A 19,350-nucleotide genomic window follows, 5' to 3' on the forward strand; every position below is an offset into this window, starting at 1 on the left:
CCAGAGCCATACCCCTAAGATAGACAGGGGGGCGACGGGGTGTGATGGACTCGCCTCCGCATGCGGCGCCGTGGCACGCCGCGTCGCCGCCTGCACTGGCTCGTTACAGGCTCGGCCTCGCAGGGGGTGGTGAGGGGAGGTCACGACCCCCTCACCCCCTGCTCGGCATCGCGCTAACGCATGCAGTGTGCTAGGTTGACCGGCACAGTACGGTTATTCCGTTTTCCATCCAAACTGCGCATGCAGCCCTAGAGCCACACCCCTAAGATAGATAGGGGGTGACAGGGTGTGACAGAATCGCCTCCGCATGCGGCACCATGGCAGGCCGGGTTGCCTCCTGCTCCGTCTTGTTCCAGGCTTGGCCTCACAGTGGGTGGGGATGGGCGGTCACGACGGCCCATCCCCCTTGCTCGGCCTCTCGCTAACACACGTTGTGCGCTTGGTTGACAGGCGCGGTGCGGTTATTCTATTTTCCGTCCAAACAACGCACACAACCCAGAGACACACCCCTAAGATAGACAGGGGGCGACGGGGTGTGACGGACTCATCTCCGCATCCGGCGCCGTGACACAACGCGTCGCCACCTGCTTCGGCTCGTTCTAGGCTCGGCCTCGCAGGGGGTGGGGAGGGGGGGTCATGACCCCCCTCCCCCCTGCTCGGCGTCGCGCTAACGCACACAGTGCGCTTGGTTGACAGGCGCAGTAATGTTATTCTATTTTCCATCCAAACAACACATGCAACCCAGAGCCACACCCCTAAGATAAACAGGGGCAAGGGGGTGTGACGGACTTGCCTCCGCATGAGGCGTCGCGTCACGCCGAGTCGCCTGCTCCGGCTCATTCCAGGCTCGGCCTCGCAGGGGGTGGCGAGTGGGGTCACGACCCCCTCCCCCCTGCTTGACCTCGCGCTAACGCATGCAGTGCGCTTGGTTGACAGGCGTAGTGCGGTTATTATGTTTTCCATCCAAACAATGCACGCAACCCCAGAGCCACACCCCTAAGATAGACAGGTGGCGACACGGTGTGATGAACTCGCCTCCACATCAGGCACCACGACACGCCGCGTCGCCACCCGCTCTGGCTCGTTCCAGGCTCGGCCTCGCAGGGGGCGGGGATGCGGGGTCACAACCCCCCGTCCCCCTGCTGGGCCTCGCGCTAACGCACGCAGTATACTTGGTTGACAAGCGCAGTGCGGTTATTCTATTTTCCATCCAAAGAATGCACGCAACCCCAATGACACACACCTAAGATAGAAAGGGGGCGACGGGGTGTGACGGACTCGCCTCCGCATCCGGTGCCGTGGCACGCCACGTCACCGCCTGCTCCGGCTTGTTCCACGCTCGGCCTCATAGGGGTGGGGAGGGGGGTCATGACCCCCTCCCCCTCCTGCTCGGCGTCGTGCTAACGCACGCAGTGCACTTGGTTCACAGGCGTAGTAAGGTTATTCTGTTTTCCATCCAAACAACACACACAACCCGAGAGTCACACCCCTAAGATAGACAGGGGGGCGACGGGGTGTGACGGACTTGTTCCTGCATGCGGCGCCACGTCATGCCACGTCGCCGCCTGCTCCGGCTCATTCCAGGCTCGGCCTCGCAGGGGGTGGGGAGGGGAGTCACGACCCCCCTTCTCGGCCTCGCGCTAACGCATGCAGTGCGCTTGGTTGATAGGCACAATGCGGTTATTCTGTTTTCCATCCAAACAACACACACAACCCAGAGCCACTCCCCTAACACAGGGTGTGACGGACTCGCCTCCGCATGCAGCACTGCAGCACGCCTCATGGCCGCCTGCTCTGGCTTGTTCCAGGCTCATCCTCACAGGGGGTGGGGTGGGGGGGGGTCACGACCCCCCTCCCCACCCCCTGCCCAGCCTCGCGCTAACGCATGTAGTGCGCTTGGTTGATAGGCGTAGTGCGGTTATTTTGCTTTCCATCCAAATAATGCACGCAATCCTAGAGTCTAGCTTTCAAACAAGTGTCACAACAAAAAAAATTGGGGGCCCCCCAACCCCCCTCCCTCCCGTGCCAAGGACTGCAGCAAGTACACACAAAAACAGATGCAGTACGCAGCTCTGACAAATGTGGTGCATTTGCTTAGAGAAAGCGGTGCGGTATTACAAGAAATATACAATTTCGAAACACATACATGAATAAAAAAGCAATGATGTTCTTTTCTTTAGACGATGTAGTCTGGTATTATAAGCAATACATTTCCCGCAACACAGACGATTATATATAAACGTGACAAAAGCCCGTTTTGCACGGAAACCGCACATACAAAACAAAGAAACAGGGTTCGCATATATCTCTCTCTCTCTCTCTCTCTATATATATATATACGCTGTTGCCAAGTGTGAACCTATTCATACACACTATCTACCTTAGACAACACACAATACAAGCCATAACACTAGCTGTTGTCCATACACATGTCTTTAACCTGAAAAAAATGCCAAATGACTGTTACTGCGACAGCGAAGTAAGCCTACGGCTTGCAATCAGATCTCGTAGCTCAGGCAACATGTCTTCATAATACAACATGTTCAAAGGATTTAACAACAACTGGAAAATGTACTCCGCCTTCCAATCTTCAACAGCAGGTTGAAAAAGATCCATAAATTGCAGATCAGTGATTGAAAAAAAAGGTTGTCGTAAGAACGAAATGTGAATTTTAAAAAATAGTATCAAAAAAGAAGAAACACAAAAGGCATTACATCGGATTTGAGAATTTTCTCGACTAGACGCACGCCGTCATACACCTGTGTCAACCTGAGAACATAGATTTCACACTCGTTTGTTCCCTGCGTTGGCAAAGTCAGGTAAGAGGGCTTCTCTGCCAATTTAACCCAGTCAGGGTCATTCTTGTAGTTATACAACTTTTCACCATAAATGTTCTTCAATAGGTGAGTCATCCTCCTCATCTGACGACAAGTGGAAAGGTAGCACAAAGTAAAAAACACACGTCGCATATGAGGTCACACGAAGCAAAAGTACAAGTTCTTTTAAACCTATAGACAGTCACTCTTTTAAATGCATGTGAGGTCATTTCATTTTATTACTCTTTTACACAAAATGGGTGTGTTTGGACAAAAAATGCAGTTCTGTCTCGCATATGTTGCAGTGCAATATATAAACAAAGTGTGCTGCTATGTGCGCTAACAATGCATGAGCAGTTAAAAAAAATATGCATTACAAGAAACACAAAAAAGCTTTCCACCTTGCTTAAAAAATGACATACCACTTCAGTGCAATCTGAATGGTAGTTAGTCATGCGCCACTTTGTCGTGAAATTGGGATGGCTAATGTACTTACTGGTGTCATGGATATCGATGGTCTGGCGATGCTGGTTCATCATATATATTGAATAATGACCATCCTTGGAGCGCGACATCATAATATATTTCATCAAAAAACAAATGAAACAAAAGTTCATTCGACACGTAGTATTAGGACCATTGCTTCAAATAACTATAAAAAGAAATGCAACAAAGAAGAAAATAAAAAGATGGACCTACCAGTTTTGCGTCCAACAGGTTTTCATCGCCAACAAAAACCTTGAACTGCTTAACTACATCTTCTAAAATGAATGGGTTATGCACAACTGGCAATAGAGGACGTCCATCCTCGTCTTTCTTCACATCGGTTTCTATTTGAAGAACATACTGGATAGAAAAAGAACAAAAAGGACATGAAAAAAAGAGTAAAACATGCATGAATGCATGGACATAAAATAATTCTGTACAAGACCAAAAAATGCACCAAAGCAAAAATAAACATGACATCATACACATTTACCGTGATAAATAAAGGTGAAAGTAGTACACGTTCACAAGAATGATAAACTAAACTCATTTCAATGTCTTGCTTCCACTACTTAATGACGTAATCCATGAGATGCGAGTCCAATAAAGCTCCTTTGCCAAATGTATTAAAGATATAGCCAACTTGGACTGATTCGACATCACCAAAAGGATTATTCACCATCAAGAACACATTTCTGCATTAAACATACACAGATGGGATCAAAAAATAAAGTTAAAAACAAAACACAAAAAATGAATGAAGAGCAGACACATAAAACTTACTCGCTGTATTTGCTTACAAAATCTTTGCTGAGAATAAGATCCTTTATTATCCTTGCCTCATCAATATATCTGAACCTCGGAGGCCTCAATTTCTCTAAAGAGCCTCTCAACTTAAAATCCCTCTCACCTGACCTCTTGTTCAAGAATACCTCAGCCTCATCTACGCGAGGACGATTGATAGTTGCACTCCTAGTCCTAGTGACGCGTCGCAACGGTGTAACGAAATCATCATCGTCAACATCAACTACCTCATGCGGAGAGCCAGGTCAAGAAATAGACGCCACATATGTGTTCAAACCATCTCCAGCCAAAGAATCAGAATTATCTGGAGATATTTCAATGGCACAATCCTCCATAACTACCTTAGAACCCTGGGACTCAAACAGTCATGTACAGCCTCCATGAAGACCCCCATCAAAACCTAAAAACATGGAAACACTCAGCACAAAAAAAACGAACGAACATTGAATGCATCTCAATAATATAAAAAATGCATTTCACTAAAGAAGAGGATGCAACCCACTTGTCAAGAACAATGCAGCCCACTTATAAAGAACAATGTAGCCCACTTATCTATAATAATGCACCTCACATTTCTATAACAATGCAACTCACTTGCCCGAAGCAAGCAATAGACACAAAACAAATTACGAAAATAAAGAAGTTCACTAAAACAACCTTTATCTGCAAAAATAAAAAGTGACGATAAATCAAGGCAACACTTTGTCGATGTGAGCCAACTATAGAGCATGGCCTTTCTGATGTAGCCAATGTGCTCCCCCCTGCAAACCGAGCAACTCGAAAACCATCCCAAGCCTACAAGAATTGAAACATATAGAATCCACAATCATGCCTGCAATAAAAGAAAAAAACCATCAGTTTCACAGAATGAAATATAAAAAGAACAGTTGATCAGTATGATGGAGGGGGATTGTAAGCAACATACCCATTTGGCTGAAGTGGGACAATGACATGTTTCAACACAAATCCATCAAGTGTAGGAGGATTTAGCGGTTCATCAGAACTTGACATACCTTCTTTCCATGCATGCTTGATATTTTTAACCATCCTCCTAAAAATCCTGATCGCATTAGAGCTGCCAAGTTTATTGAGCGAGTCAGGAAATTCAAACCGCTTTTCTTTCAAATTTAAGGCGACTGCACAATAATGACCAACGCCATCCCTCATCTATGGCGGATCAAATGTTGCAAACAAGACCTGTTGTAAGTAAAAAATGAATAAAACTATTACAAGAAGAAGAAACAGAACACTATAAAAACCAACACACCAAAAAATGGTTTTCGACACATAAAAACGTTACTCACCATATCTTTTGTATCAACACGCTCCTCGGCTTTTGAAGAGAACATCATTTTAGCACTCCTGCCTACAGTACCACCATTCCAAATACTTGTCTGCCAAAACAAAACCCAAAAAGAAATAGTGCTCAAGCAAACAGGTTATACACGAAATTAGAAAAGAAAATCAAAAAATAAAACAAAAATTTCTGCATGCTTACACAAATAGGGTACGGGACAATCGTCGGAGATCCCTTAAACTTATCTACCAACAAAGAAACCCCGAGATCTACAAGGCTTGTAGTGAGCATCCCTTTATCCCAAAAAGATTGACCAACTTTGGCAATGGTAATATCAGCCACCTCAGTTTTAAAAGCAATCATGTCCCTGATTTTTTATGAAAAACTGAAACATAAGATAATAAAGAAATAACAACAATGGAAAAGTTTAAATACCGAAAATAGAAAACACATATGAACAAAACAATTTATAAAAAGCCATACTTCTTCTTTTTGTCCCACCAAGCACTCATAATAGCAGTGTACAACTCATTGTATCTTCTCAGAAGAGCTGGATCAATGCTCGACGGTGTCACAACAGGAACTTTGTCATCTCTAATAAAAACACAAAGTTCACTTATCCAAAGAAATGAAGTTCAATATTAAGATAAGGAAACAAAACTACATTACATCAGGAACATCAGCAACAAAAGGATGAAGTGTCACTTATCGTTAAACATCTAATACAACTACAATAGTAATTAAAAAATGAATGAGAAAAACTTCAACTTCACTGTTCGAAACAAAACTCTTGCCTTCAGTGTCAGAGTCTTCATGATGTTGTTCTTCAGAGCTGACCGAAACATTTACTTGGCTAGGTTGCGACGAATCCACCACAACCTCACTAGACTACCCTTCTGTAGCAACATCAACATTGTCTTGATTTACGACAGTATGGTCAACCACAACGTCCTTAGATACTTTAGCTACATGCATCTCCACTCTAAATACATCAGGAACATCATTGGATGCCAGACAAACAGGAGAAGAAGCAACTCTGCCAACAGGAACAACATTCTCCAGTGGCTTTTCAATGCCAAAATCAGAATCTTCTTGGCGACAAGGGGAAACAGGATCGTGGGATTCCAGAGATACAGAAGGTTCTGCATTGTCGACGGCAACCGATATAGAAGCTTCAACCCTGCCACCATCCGCAATAGCACAATCCCCTGGTTCACATCAACATGAACTTCTACGTTTTCATGTCTAGGCTGTGATTTTTTTAAAAGAGATAATGTCACAAATGATCATGGAAAATAATTAACACAACAACACACATGTCACTTATACAAAATACAGCAGTACACATATGCAAAACAACTGCAGGTCACTTATGTCAAAACTGCAGCCCACATGTGTCAAATAACTGCAGTAAATATATGAAAAAAGGACCTTCAGTTCACTTTGTCAAACACTGCAACCCACATATGAAAAAAGAACTGCACTTCGGTTCTATTAAATACTGAAGCTTACAAATGTAAAAGACTGCGGCCCACGTATGCAAAAAGAACCGCAGTTCACTTCTGTCAAAGACCGAAGCAAACACATGTAAAACTATGCAGCTCTGATAATCCCCAAGTGCAGGGAATCATCGTAGCAATTTCCAAAGGTCGAAGTGATAAGTATGGAGTGTCGAACGCACAAGGAGCTAAAGGTAAGGTCAATATTCTCTCAAGTCCTATCTGCCACTGATATGACTCCACGTACACCGAACGTTTGCTTCCAACTAGATACAAGAAAGAAAACTACGTTGTGGGTATGAAGAGGATAACTTTGCATGATATCAGAGAGATATAATATAAAGTTAGGTGTTGTTATCATAAAGTTAGAATATATTACTAAAAAATATAAATAGCGAGTGTGGAGTAATGATGGATCGGTGTGCAGAATTATACTAGGCAATTGTTAACAAGACCGGTAGTCGTCATTGCAATTTCATATGAGGGAGAGGCATAAGCTAACAAACTTTCTCTTCTTGGATCATATGCACTTATGATTGGAACTCTAGCAAGCATCCGCAACTACTAAAGTTCTTTAAGGTAAAATCCAACCATAGCATTAAAGCATCAAGTCCCCTTTATCCCATACGCCACAACCCCCATACTCGGGTTTATGCTACTGTCACTCAAGCAACCCACTATAAGGAATCATGAACGTATTGCAACACCCTACAGCGGGAATCCCTCACACTTGACCGACACGGAAGGCACAATAGGACAACACAAAAATAAAACATACAACTCGTACCAATCTAGATCATCAATCAACCCAAAGACAAAACATATCTACTCAAAACATCATAGGATGGCAACACATCATTGGATCATAATATGTGGCATAAAGCACCATGTTCAAGTAGGGATTGCAGCGGGGTGTGTGAAAGTGGACCGCATAAAAGAGATGAGTATGGTATGATGATGGTGATGTTGATGAAGATGATCACCGCGGCGATGATTCCCCTCCCGATGGAACTCCGCCGCCACCGAGAGAGAGGAGGAGAGGTCCTCCCCCTTGTGCTTCCTCCTCCATGGCCTCCCCCTGGATGGGGAGAGGTTCTCCCTCTGGTCCTTGGCCTTCATGGCAATGATGGTCCCTCAAGGATCCTCCTCCATGGCCTCCGGTGATGATGGCCCCCTCTGGCAGGGTGCCAGAGAGGGCCGAGAGTGATTTCTCGTGGCTATAGAGTCTTGCGGCGGCGGAATTTCCAATCTCGGTTATTTTCTGGAGGTTTCTATATTTATAGGAATTGTTGGCGTCGGTCTCACATCAGGGGGGGGGTCTCCGAATTGTCCACGAGATAGGGGCCCATGCCCGGGGGGGTGGGGTGGGGTGGGTGGGCGCGCCCCCACCCTCGTGGACAGCCCGGGACTCTTCTGGCCCAACTCTTTTACTCCAGGGGCTTCTTTTGGTGCATAAAAATCATCAAAAATTGGCACGTCAATTGGACACCGTTTGGTATTCCTTCTCTGTAAAACTCAAAAACAAGAAAAAACAGAAACTGGCATTGGGCTCTAGGTTAATAGGTTAGTCCCAAAAATCATATAAAATAGCATATAAATGCATATAAAACATCTACGATGGATAATACATGAATACTTCATAAATTACAGATACGTTGGAGACGTATCAGCATCCCTAGGCTTAATTCCTGCTCGTCCTGGAGTAGGTAAATGATAAAAGAAATAGTTTATGAAGTGTGAATGCTAGCAGGTGCACAAGTTTGATCAATGATTATTTCAATCACCTTTTCTAGCATCATTATATGTCATAATAGTAGCTCATCTCATAAAACTTTTCATGATCAAGTAACAAGCTATTCACATGTATAGATCATAAAAATTCTTGAAATCTAACAAACAGTGCTCTTAGTCATCAAACAATTGTAATTCTTCACGAAGGGTCTATGTAAGAGCTTTAATTTAGCAAATCCCACATACTCAACTATCATAGAGTCTTTCACAATTGCTAACACTCATGTGATATTTATAGGTTCAATGTTTTAATCGGGCACAGAGAAAGATAGGGGCTTATAGTTTTGCCTCCGAACCTTTTACCTCAAGGGTAATGACAACGATAATAATTTATGAAAACCTACATCCAAGTGGATATATATATATCTGGATTGCTCCAACACAAAGTGCTTGCCAAAGGGAAAAGTGTAAAAAGGAAAGGTGATGATCACCATGACTCTTGTATAAGGGTAAAAGATAAAAGTAAAAGATAGGCCCTTCACAGAGGGAAGCAGAGGTACTCATGCGATTTTAAGGTTGGATGCACAAAATCTTAATGCAAAAGAAAGTCACTTTATATTGCCTCTTGTGATAGAGACCTTTATTATGCAGTCCGTCACTTTAATTTCTTCCCTATCACAAGTTCGTATAAAGCTTATTTTCTTTGCAATAATAGGTCATACATATTTAGAGAGCAATTTTTATTGCATGCACCGATGAAAACTTACTTGAAGGATCTTACTCAATCCATAGGTAGGTATGGTGGACTCTCATGGCAAAACTAGTTTAAGGGATGTTTGGAAGCACAAGTAGTATTTCTACTTAGTGCAAAGAATTTGGCTATCATGAGAGAGAAAGGCAAGCTCAACATGTTGGATGATCCAAGACAATATAATGTTTTGGATATAGGAAACATATCCCATTAAGTTGTCTTCCTTCCAACATCAACCTTTTAGCATGTCATATTTTAATGAGTGCTCACAATTACAAAATATGTCCAAGATAGTATATTTATATGTGAAATCTCTCCTCCTTCAATATTCTTTCATGAATTGTTCAAGTGACCACTTCTGCGTTTGCTAACTTTAAATGAGTTTACTACCTATACTTATTATGTGTGAATTTATTACTCCCCATGATATAATCATATGAAACGTATATAAATTCAGATTTCTGATATTCAATTCATTCAACCATTTACTCATAGGATATACGTGAAGCGCGTGAGTAAATGACAAACTACTCCAAAAAGATATAAGTGAAGAACACTGAGTAGTCAAATAATTAACTAGCCAAGGGAGGATTCTTTTTCATTCAAGATTTCAGAGCAATGATTTTATTCAAACATCAAGTAAAATTGAAAATACGCTCCAAGCAAAACACATATCATGTGACGAATAAAAATATAGCTCCGAGTAAGGTATACCGATAGTTTTGTAGACGAAAGAGGGGATGCCTTCCGGGGCATCCCCAAGCTTAGGCGCTTGAGTCTTCCTTGAATATTACCTTGGGGTGCCTTGGGCATCCTCAAGCTTAGGTTCTTTCCGCTCCTTAGTCTCCTCATATCAATATCTCACCCAAAGCTTGAAAACTTCAATCACACAAAACTTAACGGAACTTCGTGAGATAGGTTAGTATGATAAAGAGTAAACCATTCACTTTGTTCCCGTCATAGACAAGGTTCATAATTTTTATCACACAATGCCTACTATACCATATCGTTTTTACAATTTATATTGAGAAATATAAGCCATAGAAACTAGAAAACAAGCAAACTACGCAATGAAAATAGAATCTGTCAGAAATAGAACAGTCTGTAATGATCTGAACAAGAACCATACTTCTGCTACTCCAAAAATTATGAAATAAATTGGTGGACGTGAGGAATTTTTCTATTAATCTTCTACAAAAAGAATCAACTCAAAAGCACTCTCTTGTAAAAATGGCAGCTAATCCCATGGGCGCAAAGTTTCTGTTTTTTACAGCAAGATCACATTAACTTTCACCCAAGTCTCCCCAAAGGTCTTACTTGGAAATTCATTGAAACAAAATCTATAAAACATGATTACGACAATAGCTTAATCACGTAAATAGACAAATACAGCAAGGGTAGATATTGGTTGTCTCCCAACAAGCGCTTTTATTTAATGCCTTTTAGCTAGGCATGATGATTTCAATGACACTGACATAAAAGAAAATAATTAAAACATAGAGAGAGCATAATGAAGAATATGAGTAGCACATTTAAATCTAACCCACTTCCTATGCCTAGGGATTTTGTGAGCACAAAATTTATAGGAACAAGAATCAACTAGCATAGGAAGGCAAAACAAGTATAACTTCAAAACTTTAAGCACATAGAGAGGAAACTTGGTATTATTGCAACTCCTACAAGCATAAATTACTCCCTCATAATAATTTTCAGTAGCATTATGAATGAATTAAACAATATAACAATCACATAAAACATTCTTTTCATGATCTACAAGCATAGAATTTTTTGTACTCTCCACATAAGCAAAATTCTTCTCATTCGGGACAGTGGGATCACTAATTCCTAAAGTTGACACTCTTCCAAACCCACTTTAGATGATACTATTATTCATACTCCAAAAGATATAAGTGAAGTTAATGGAGCATTCTACAATTAATATAGACTAACCAATATCCAAGCTCAAAATATGGAAGTGAAGCACACGAAGCATTATATAAAACCATACTCAAAAGATGGAAGTGAAGCACAAAGAGCAATTCTATAAGATCATACTTAAAAGATATAAGTTAAGCACATGAAGTATTCTATAAATAAATGAAGGGCTAATTCATACTAACATGGGTCTTAAAGGAAAATAAATAAAAACACAAAGGACACAAATTATGTGAACAAAACAAAAACTGAGGTATACAAATATTTGTTGAAGAAGAAAGATGGGATGCCAACCGGGGCATCCCAAAGCTTAGATGCTTGAGTATCATTTGAAATATTTACTTTGGGTGCCTTGGGAATCCCCAAGATTGAACTATTGCCTCTCTTTATTCTTCTCATATTGATAGCTCCTCGATCTTCAAACACTTCATCCACAGAAAACTTTAACAAAAACTTTGTGAGATCCGTTAGTATAATAAAGCAAACTACCAATTTAAGGTACTGTAATGAACTCATTATTTATTTATATTTTTGTTAAACCTACTGTATTCCAACTTCTCCATGGTTCAAACCCCCGATACTAGCCATAGATTCATCAAAATAAGCAAACAACACGCGAAAAACAAAATCTGTCAAAAACAGGACAGTCTGTAGTAATCTGCAAATTTAGTAAACGTCTGTACCTCCAATAATTATGAAATAAATATGAAAATTTGAACAATTTGTACAGAAGTAACTTGAATAAGGTTTCAGACCCATTTGACCTTCCAGTAGAAAATGTAAAATCACACGCTACAATCAAAGTTTCTGTTTTTGTTCTGCACATAGTAAACAAGCAATCTAATCATCCTAAAACCAAAGCTTGGCACATTATTTTATAATACAATGGATATATACAAGGGGATAATTATTTACAAAGAAACTTCCATGAAAAATTCTACATTGTTTTCGTGAGCATGAACACAAGTGCTCAAGGTCGACCCTCATTTCTTCAATGCATAACTTTCCAATCACTTCTCTTTTTGAAAAACTTTTTTAGGCATGAGAGGCAAGTAATTTTTTTTTGTATTTTCATTCTTTAATTTTTTTGTATGTTTCACCCACAACTAAACATAAACAAAAAGAAAAACAAAATCTACTTAGTGAAATAAAGCAAACAAGCACAGACGAGAATATCAACCCCACACTATTGCTCCCCGGCAACGGCGCCATAAAAGAGCTTGATAATCCCCAAGTGCAGGGAATCATCGTAGCAATTTCCAAAGGTGTAAGTGATAAGTATGGAGTGTCCCCACAAGGAGCTAAAGGTAATATCAATATTCTCTCAAGTCCTATCTGCCACTGATATGACTCTACGTACACCTAACGCTAGCGTCCAACTAGATACGAGAAATAAAACTACGTTGTGGGTATGAAGAAGATAACTTTGCATGATATCGGAGAGCTATAATATAAAGTAGGTGCTGTTATCATAAAGTTAGAATATATTACTAAAAATATAAATAGCGAGTGTGGAATAATGATGGATCAGTGTGCAGAATTATACTAGGCAATTGTTAACAAGACCGGTAGTCGTCATTGCAATTTCATATGAGGGAGAGGCATAAGCTAACAAACTTTCTCTTCTTGGATCATATGCACTTATGATTGGAACTCTAAAAAGCATCTGCAACTACTAAAGTTCATTAAGGTAAAACCCAACCATAGCATTAAATCATCAAGTCCCATTTATCTCATACGCCACAACCCCCTTACTCGGGTTTATGCTTCTGTCACTCAAGCAACCGACTGTAAGTGAATCATGAACGTATTGCAACATCCTACAGCAGGAATCCCTCACACTTGCGCAACACGCAGGGCACAATAGGACAGCACGAAAATAAAACATACAACTCGTACCAATCTAGGTCATCAATCAACCCAAAGACAAAAGATATCTACTCAAAACATCATAGGATGGCAACACATCATTGGATCATAATATGTGGCATAAAGCACCATGTTCAAGTAGGGATTACAGCGGGGTGCGAGAAAGTGGACCGCATAAAAGAGATGAGGATGGTGATGATGATGGTGATGTTGATGAAGATGATCACCGCAACGATGATTACCCTCCCGATGGCACTCTGGCGCCACCGGGAGAGAGGAGGAGAGGTCCTCCCCCTTGTGCTTCCTCCTCCATGGCCTCCCCCCTGGATGGGGAGAGGTTCTCCCTTTGGTCTTTGGCCTTCATGTGATGGCCACTCCGAGATCCTCCTCCATGGCCTCCGGTCATGATGGCCCCCTCCGGCAGGGTGCCAGAGAGGGCCTAGATTGATTTCTTGTGGCTACAGAGGTTGCGGCGGGGGAACTTCCGATCTATGTTATTTTCTGGAGGTTTCTTTATTTATAGGAATTCTTGGCATCGGTCTCACGTCAGGGGGTCTCCAAATCGTCCCTGAGATAGGGGCCCAGGCCCAGGGGGGTGGGCACGCTCCCCACCCTCGTGGACAGCCCGCGACTCTTCTGGCCCAACTCTTTTACTCCAGGGGCTTCTTCTGGTCCATAAAAAATTATCAAAAATTGGCACGTCAATTGGACTCCGTTTGGTATTCCTTTTCTGTAAAACTCAAAAACAAGGAAAAAACAGAAACTGGCACTGGGCTCTTGGTTAATAGGTTAGTCCCAAAAATCATATAAAATAGCATATAAATGCATATAAAACATCTATGATGGATAATATAATAGCATGAATACTTCTTAAATTATAGATACGTTGGGGACGTATCAAGCTCACACATGTAAAACTATGCACCTCACATATGTAAAAGAAATGCATATGAGTGAACAAAACAGTGTAATCAAGCTTATAACAACAACAACAAAAAATTAGATTACAACCCACTACCAGAAAAAGTAATTCCACTATACCATATCAGCTACAACACCCGGAGGGGACGATGCACTAGCCAGGTCCTCATCCTTCCCACAGCCATTGTAGGAATCTTTTTGCACATCACAAGCAGCAACTCCAATCTACAAGCATAGAGCAAACCAGAAATGAAAATAAGATGTTAACAACAAAAAAGAAAAAAACTTCAATTATGCACAAGCAGTACACAATTTACAATTGTGAGGTACACACAAAATACAATAAAATGGAAAGCAAACAATGCAAGTACAAGAAGAAAGGCACAAGGCAGAACAGACACGGCAGAAGTACTTGTACCTGACCAAGTCCATGGTCCTTAGATCCATGGATGCCAGAAGATTCCACCCCAGACTATCACAAAAAAATAAAAACAAACATTGAGGAGCGGTCCACATAATACAAAAAAAGAGGTTCAAATGCACAAAAAACCTAGAACGTACATTATCAGTGCCAACGCCAGCGTCCTGACGGTTCATCTCATCCAAAATATGCTCAGCATCCTTCTCATACCGAGCACATTTTTCTTCCTGTGAATGTCTCAACTGAGCAAAAGAAGACCGAATATTCGTCACTACAATCTTCAGGCTTTCAACCACGCCGCAATCAAAATTGTGCGCAGCAACAATATCTTCATCTCATGGGCCATGGCCAATAAGGGAAAAACCAGCAACTGTTCTCAACCTGTCAACAGAGGTTGGCAAATCTTCAGTTAAATTCAAAACCTTCAGAAGAAGGTCATCTATCTCCTCGTTTTTTTTCGCCAACAGATGTCTGTTTAGAAGAGCTTCTATCATCAAACATGCGACGAGCCATGAAACCATGAGTATGCTGCGCCTCATCATCACAGGCAGGAAGCAGGCTACAGATAGGCTCATAAAACCTAGCATGAGTACTAGGCCCCGCATCAGAGCGGCCACATAGAACTGCAGTAGAACGGTTGTACACGATATCACCCGAAGCCTTCCACTTCAAAAAAAGACAGGAAGGGAAGAGCAGTACACATCTCAGTAGTAGAAAGTTCAGATTCATAATGACTGCACCTTTTAAAAAAACTCTGATATTTAAAACTCAAATGAACTAACCGGCAGCTTCCCTAATTTGTAAGTTTCCAAATAAATCTTTCCCTTGAGAAGCACATCCTCGTTGTATAACTTCAGCAGATCCTCGGTCGTCAGGTATGACGCATGTGGCGTTAACGTGTGCATAATTGAAAATTTGGGAAGCTTCAAGCAATCAAGATACATAATCAGAGGGACAATGACACAACCCTCTCCACAATTCTGCTTGCTATCTTCTGTCTGCCACCTCACCACAACTGCTTGCAACTCATTAACAACAAGATGACAAAAGTCCATCTGCGCCATAGCCGCATAATCCATGTTCTCTACCATTGCAGCAACCCTACCCAAACGAACTGTAGGCCCACGACACAGCAAATTCTGATAAAGTATCAGGAAGAATACCTTGACAGCAAGATCAACAGTCACATGATCATCTTCCTCCACCAATACCTTCAGCTTCTCAAGCAAGTCCTTGACACCCATACTTTTTGAACGATCAAAGCCAAGCTCATCCTTGAGGGCATTCAATGAGTCATCATGGCCGCTGTCAGCAGGCATGGGTGCAGTGCGACTTCCCATAGGTAAATAAAAAATGTGATGAACTGCATCACGATCGAAGAACCCTGCCATTCCCAAATTCCATTATCATCGTGGCAGGGTCAATCACTCCCATCAGATAGCACATAAGAATGCGCGACACTTTTTCTTTACTGTCGGTTCAAAGACAACACCGAATCCAGCATCCCGAACACGTTTATAGTGTGCGTCTTTCAATAAAGCAGCAGCTTTGCAAACAGTGGGTAGCGACAAATGTACGGTCTTGTTAAATCGACAATCATCTCCCTCAACATCATCTTCCATTGCATTGCTCCTACTAGACTTCTTCCTCTGTGTAAAGGAAAATGCAGTACACATTAGAAGATTATCCATAAAAAAGAGACAGAAAAAACATACATAGAATAACAATGAAGGAAACAAATGCAGTCCACTTCAACAAACCTTTGGAACAACATCCACCTCCCCACCAGATTCAGGACCAACACCTTCATCGTCATCATCACGGGCACGCTTGGGTATACTCTTGGATGAACCACAATCTTTCCGTCTACCAGTATGAACATCCCTCACAAAATCAGCAAGCACAAAGTTGTCATCATCAGGGTTGGGACCTTCACTGACATGTAGTCGCTTGCGTTGAGGATCCTTTGCACCAACTTCAGCAGTTCTCTTACCAACATTCTTGTTCATTCCAGTAACACGTGGACTCTGGCTAGGAGTACCACCTTTCTCAGCAACAGAAATCAACCTATTCTTCTACATAGCAGGTTGCTTGTCTTTGACAAATTGGGCACTCTTGGCACCATCTGCAGCTCACCTCTCCTTCTTCTTCTCCGCATACTCTTTTGAGTCACTTTGAAACCTCAACTTATTATTCCTTTGCTTAAATTCATATGCACGAAGCTGTTCCGAGACCATCCTATCCTGTGTAACTTCCTCTATACCATCAAGAGACTGAGATTGTATTTCAGACTAGACGGGACGTCTCTGGTCAAAGCTGACACCAACATCACCCTTTGCAAAATAATGGTCAATCAATTGAGTAACCTCCTCAAACCCAGGCGCCCCAGCATGAAAAACATACACTGCATCAAAATGAAGTTTAACTATGGTCGTTACAAAGTGCACAAAAGTACAAATGCAGTATAGGTAAACATATAAATGCAGTGCTCCACTCATAAGCTAAATAGAAAACAATGCATTCTACAAAAAACTTGAACAAAACAATAATACAGTTCACACAAACATGTAGTAGAGTTCACATATATATATATAAATGCAGTGCTGCATACACTAACTTCATGTTTATTCCCAACAAAATGCCAGACTAGATACAGTAAGGCAACACCAATTTGTACAACATAAAGTAAGCGTCATACAAAAAAAAAATAAAGCATTCACATCCAAAAAATAGCAGGTATTTATAAGAACACCCACTCCAAAACTCACAAGACACATGTGAAATTTAGAACAGAAATAGGGATACATGAGGGAGTCCTGGATTAAGGGGTCCTCAGACAGCCGGACTATATGCTTATGCCGGACTGTTGGACTATGAAGATACAAGATAGAAGACTCGTCCCGTGTCCGGGTGGGACTCGCCTTTGCGTGGAAGGCAAGCTTGGCGATTCGGATATGTAGATACCCTTCTTTGTAACCAACCCCCTCCGGTGTCTATATAAACCGGAGGGTTTAGTCCGTAGGATGACAATAATCAGAATCATAGGCTAGCTTCTAGGGTTTATCCTCTACGATCTCGTGGTAGATCAACTCTTGTAATACTCATATCATCAAGATCAATCAAGCAGGAAGTAGGGTATTACCTCCATAGGGAGGGCCCGAACCTAGGTAAACATCGTGTCCCTCGCCTCCTGTTACCATAAGCCTTAGATGCATAGTTCGGGATCCCCTACCCGAGATCCGCCGGTTTTGACACCGGCATTGGTGCTTTCATTGAGAGTTCCACTGTGACGTCGAAAAATGGTTTGATGGCTCACCTTTGTTATTAAGGACAACATCGCCTCCGGGGGAGCCCTAGCCTCGGGCCAAACCCTTCGACTAGGCGGCTTCGTTATGACCACCCGTTCGGCTACCGTGCCGACGATGACTTCTCGGGTCATCGAAAACAGCCTCCACGTCAGCTCGGAATACACCGAGCGGATGGATCCAATGGAACTTTCGTCCTTGAATGAGCTCCTGGATCACATCGCCACTTTGGGAGTCGCTACGGACTATGATTGGATTGGGCTTAAACCCGATCAAAGAGAGATTAACTCTCCGCCGATCACCCATCAAATAGCGGTGGTGGAGGAGCAATGCAGCAACTCTTCCTCTATTTTGAGGATGAACTATGTCTGGATTCCCGAGCTCTCTGAGCCGGATACCCGCTTGCGGGAGGACATGACCCAAACTCTGAATTTAGAATCGGACAGCGGGCCAAAAAAATTGGGTAACATCCCAGAACCCGAACTACGAAGTTCGGAAGCTCCTCAGCCTCTGGGTCCCGGATCGGGTCATGATTCAGACTTAAATCCACCCACCCACCCAGATACAAGAGATCTTTCCCACATCAGACAATAATCCCAAGAGACAGTACATCACTTTTGGGTCAGATTCCTCCTTGTAATGAGCAAATTTAAGGACTATCGTGAGGAAGATGCAATCTCATTCTATTGCAAAAATTGCACAGACAAGGGAATCCTTAACTCCATAAGTCGCCGTGACATATCACACTTTGCTTACTTGGCGGCCATAGTACAGAAGTACTGTGTGATGGAAAGCGCCTGGAAAACCCAGGAAACATTTGGCGATCCTATGGCTCTCACTAAACCCCTCGTTCGAACCAAAAGGGTGCACTCGCGCAAGTCACCCAATCCAATCACAAAGAAACCAAAGCCCACTACAGGGCATGGAACCGTATTGGAGGGATGGCTCAATAGGCCATGCAAAATCCACACCACACCAGATACCGTACAACACACAGCCTTAGAGCATGTTGGATAGTTTGGCAGGTGGCCAAGAGCGGCGAGGATCTCCTCATTAACAACACCACAGAGCATCATCCCGCAGAGAACAACAATACAGTGCTGACAGTCTTCGAGACTTTCGCCTCTAATAACAGGCGCAAGAGAGCACTTCGCGGCCTCGCCGAAGTCTTCCACATTGCAGCAATAAATCCCTGGAACAAGACGGCTATAACCTTTATTGCCTGTGACGAACCTCAATTCCTAACAGTCTGACCACCAGCCGCTTTGGTCCTTAGTCCAATTGTGGATGGCTTCCGGCTTACTAAAGTGCTCATGGACGGTGGCAGCAGATTAAACCTCATGTACAAAGAAACTCTCAACCAAATGGAAATAGACAAGAGCCGCATTGAGCAAAGCAGCACGACCTTACGAGGAATTATCCCTAGTCGGGAGGCACAATGTGCAGGAAAAATCACACTTGATGTGGTATTCGGCACGCCGGCGAATTACAGGTCCAAAGAGATAACATTCCAAG

The sequence above is a fragment of the Triticum aestivum genome, chromosome 4B (genome assembly GCF_018294505.1).
Source record: "Triticum aestivum cultivar Chinese Spring chromosome 4B, IWGSC CS RefSeq v2.1, whole genome shotgun sequence".
In the NCBI taxonomy this organism is placed as follows: domain Eukaryota; kingdom Viridiplantae; phylum Streptophyta; class Magnoliopsida; order Poales; family Poaceae; genus Triticum; species Triticum aestivum.